Source organism: Trichechus manatus, unplaced genomic scaffold, assembly GCF_000243295.1.
Source record: "Trichechus manatus latirostris isolate Lorelei unplaced genomic scaffold, TriManLat1.0 scaffold00174, whole genome shotgun sequence".
NCBI classification, from domain to species: domain Eukaryota; kingdom Metazoa; phylum Chordata; class Mammalia; order Sirenia; family Trichechidae; genus Trichechus; species Trichechus manatus.
The window spans coordinates 1,236,720-1,239,963 of NW_004444110.1; the positions used below are offsets into that span (position 1 = coordinate 1,236,720).

Consider the following 3,244-nt stretch of genomic DNA (forward strand, 5'->3'; position numbering starts at 1 on the left):
TTTTTTTTTTTTCTTTTTTTGTTTTTTTTTTTTTCACGAATGAATCATACAATTCAGACTTCTGAATTTTGCTTTTTTCATTTAACAATATATCTTTGGAATCTTTCCATATGAGTATATAAAGAATTTTCTCATTATTCTTTCTGACTATATTGTATTTCTTTGTATAAATAAACTCATGAGACCTTTTCTGTATGAACTATTCTCAGGTTAGGTCTCTAATGATCTTTGGTTATATTTAACTTTTGACTTTAACCTTTGAGTTTCATGTCATTATTTCAGATAATTTTGAATGAAGCAAATCAAAATTTCCAATTATATGAGATAATTTTAGAGATACATTTTCCAAGAACAAGATGTAGTCTCAAGATATAATAAAAATTTACTCAAAGATAGTAAATCTTTTATTGTTGTTCTTAGATGTTGTCGAATTGATTCCAATTCATAGCAACCCTGTGTACAACAGAACAAAACACTTCTTGGTCCTGTGCCATCCTCACAATCGTTGCTGTGTTTGAGGCCACTGTTGCAGCCACTGTGTCAGTCCATCTTGTTGAGGGTCTTCTTTTTCGCCGACCCTCTACTTTACCAAGCGTGATGTCCTTCTCCAGGGACTGGTCCCTCCTGATTGCATGTCCAGAGTAAGCGACGCAAGTCTCACCGTCCTTGCTTCTAAGGAGCAAGGCTATATTTCTTCCATTACAGTTTAGTTTGTTATTTTGGCAGTCTATGGTATATTCAGTATTCTTCGCCAAACACCGTTAGTTTAAAGGCATCAATTCTTCTTCGGTCTTCTTATTCATTGTCTAGCTTTACCATACATACGAGGTGATTGAAAATATCATGACTTGGGTCAGGCTCGTTTTAATCCTCAAGGTGACATCTTTGCTTTTTAACAGTTTAAAGAGGACTTTTGCAGCAGATTTGTCCAATGCAATACGTTGTTTGATTTCTTGACCGCTGCTTCCATGGGTGTTGATTGTGGATCCAAGTAAAATGAAATCCTTGACAATTTCAGTTTTTTCTCCATTTATCGTGATGTTGCTTATTGGTCCAGTTGTGAGGATTTTTGTTTTCTTTATATGGAGGTGTAATCCAGACTGAAGGCTGCAGTCTTTGATCTTCATCAGTAAGTGCTTCAAGTCCTCTTCATTTTTAGCAAGCAAGCTTGCGTCATCTGCATATCACAGGTTGTTAATGAGTCTTCCTCCAATCCTGATGTATGTATTTAAACGTATATAAATTTAAAAAGTAAATTTATAATAAAATATTAATAAACATGATTTTTTTCTATTAAATTAGCTTTTATTGCCAATAAAACATCTAGGTGAAACAATATGGTATTTAAAGGATTTTGGCTGGTAGGTTTTTTTTTCTTTTTCATTTTCCAAATGTCTTACTTTTTAAAGCTCAACCAGTGTCATAATCCCATTACAGTGTGCAGAAAATATATTACATTTTCTTTTGAATTCATCTTTTCTGTTTATTATACAGTGCCTACTTCTAAGACCTTATTTCCTCCCAGCTTTTCTTCTGTGGCCAAGTATGTTTTTAATTTGACTAGCTTCATTCATCAGTACAGTCATGTGTCACTTCGTATCCATGATATGTTCTGTGAGATAGAACGTTACATAATTTGGACTTTGTGCAAACACTGTATTATATACAGGCAGTCCCTAGATTACGAATGGGTTCCATTCCTAAGTCTGTCTTTAAGTTGAATTTGTATGTAAGTTGGAACAGTTAGGTATGGTTCATATCTAACATCAGTTAGCCAAATGTTTGTCTTAGTATGTAGTATATAGCGTACCTTTCTATACATAAAAACATTAAAGAAACAGTTCCAGATACACTAAAACATCTTTAACATAATACCAAAAACAAACCCATTGCTGTCGAGTCGATTCCAACTCATAGCAACCCTATAAGACAGAGAAGAACTGCCCCATAGGTTTCCAAGGAGTGACTGGTGGATTCGAACTACTGCCAGCCTTTTAGGTTAGCAGCCATAGCATAGTGCAGCTCTTAACCACCGTACCACCAGGGCTCCTTTAACATAATAATTAAAAATCTGGGGTACGTAAAATGGCTCATAAGAACAAATGGGTGCTACTTTGCAACGTGCATCAAAACATTGTTACGGTAATAATAATAATAACAATATTTTGATGCACTTTGCAAAGTAGCTCCTGTTTGTTCTTATGAACCAGTGTATGTACCTCAAATTTTTAATATAATAGTCTTTACTGGTGCCGGGACCATGAGTGTACATGCGGTCGGATGTTGCCCAGTGAACATAATGTGGCACATGACTGTTTCTCTTGATTTGGGACACTCAAAGGACACTTAGAAAAATGGTGTCAAAAGCGGCTCATGTCCTTTATTATTATTATTGTGGTGAAAATATACATAGCAAAGCATTCACAAATTCAACACTTTCCACGTGTATAATCCCATGTCATGTGCTTTTTAATTCATTTTATTGTGCTGAGATAGTCATACTGAATGTAAGTCCCCCTAACCATCTCAACACTTCCAATGATGCAGAAACAAAACTTAATCTGTACACTGTGTGTAGTGATATAAAGATTTTTCTTGTTCTGAGAACCTCTGACCTTCTAAGGAGAAAAGAGATCTGCTGTAGAAATATTATTTTTTAAATGAAAATTACTACTCTCTCAGTTCTTTTTATGTTCAGTACAGCTCTTTTCATTTCTATTAACAGCATTGCATCTTTTTGAGCTCTCTCTTCAATGGTTATAAAAACTGAGAAAGCTTTTGGCATTGGCCACAGTTTTAACCAGAAGTGGTCATTCTTTAATTACTTTGTGCTGTGAAGCTGGAACATTGTACTTTGGAGCCATTGTAATTTGTAGCCCACAGATGTGGCAAAAACAGCTCACTTTCACCAACTTTTCCTTGGCTAGATTTGTCTGCTGCATTATCTCCTAATTCCATGCTGAAATCAGAGGAAATCAAGGCAGAATGAACCAATTCCCTTTGGCAGAACCCTGTAAAAAATACTGGTTTCTTTCTGGGTCAGCTCTGACTCTTTACTTTCTTTACTGGAGAGACTTTTCATCATTTTCTTTAAAGTTTGTTTTTGAGTGGAAATTCTGCCTGTCATTACCTTATCTTGGTTCTGGCCAAGTAGCTGCTAAGATGAGGAAAAGATTTCAAGACAGAGATAAAGAATAAAAGATGAAGAAATGTTTCCAATTTTTTATTGTTTTTTTTTTTTTTT

At 34.9% G+C, this 3,244-nt stretch overlaps 1 protein-coding gene across 2 annotated transcripts in view; it reads left to right on the plus strand.

The window, feature by feature from the left end:
- The window catches only part of ADAD1 (adenosine deaminase domain containing 1), a 49,446-nt gene that overhangs the window by 23,486 nt on the left and 22,716 nt on the right, over positions 1–3,244 (plus strand). The window lies entirely within an intron of this gene.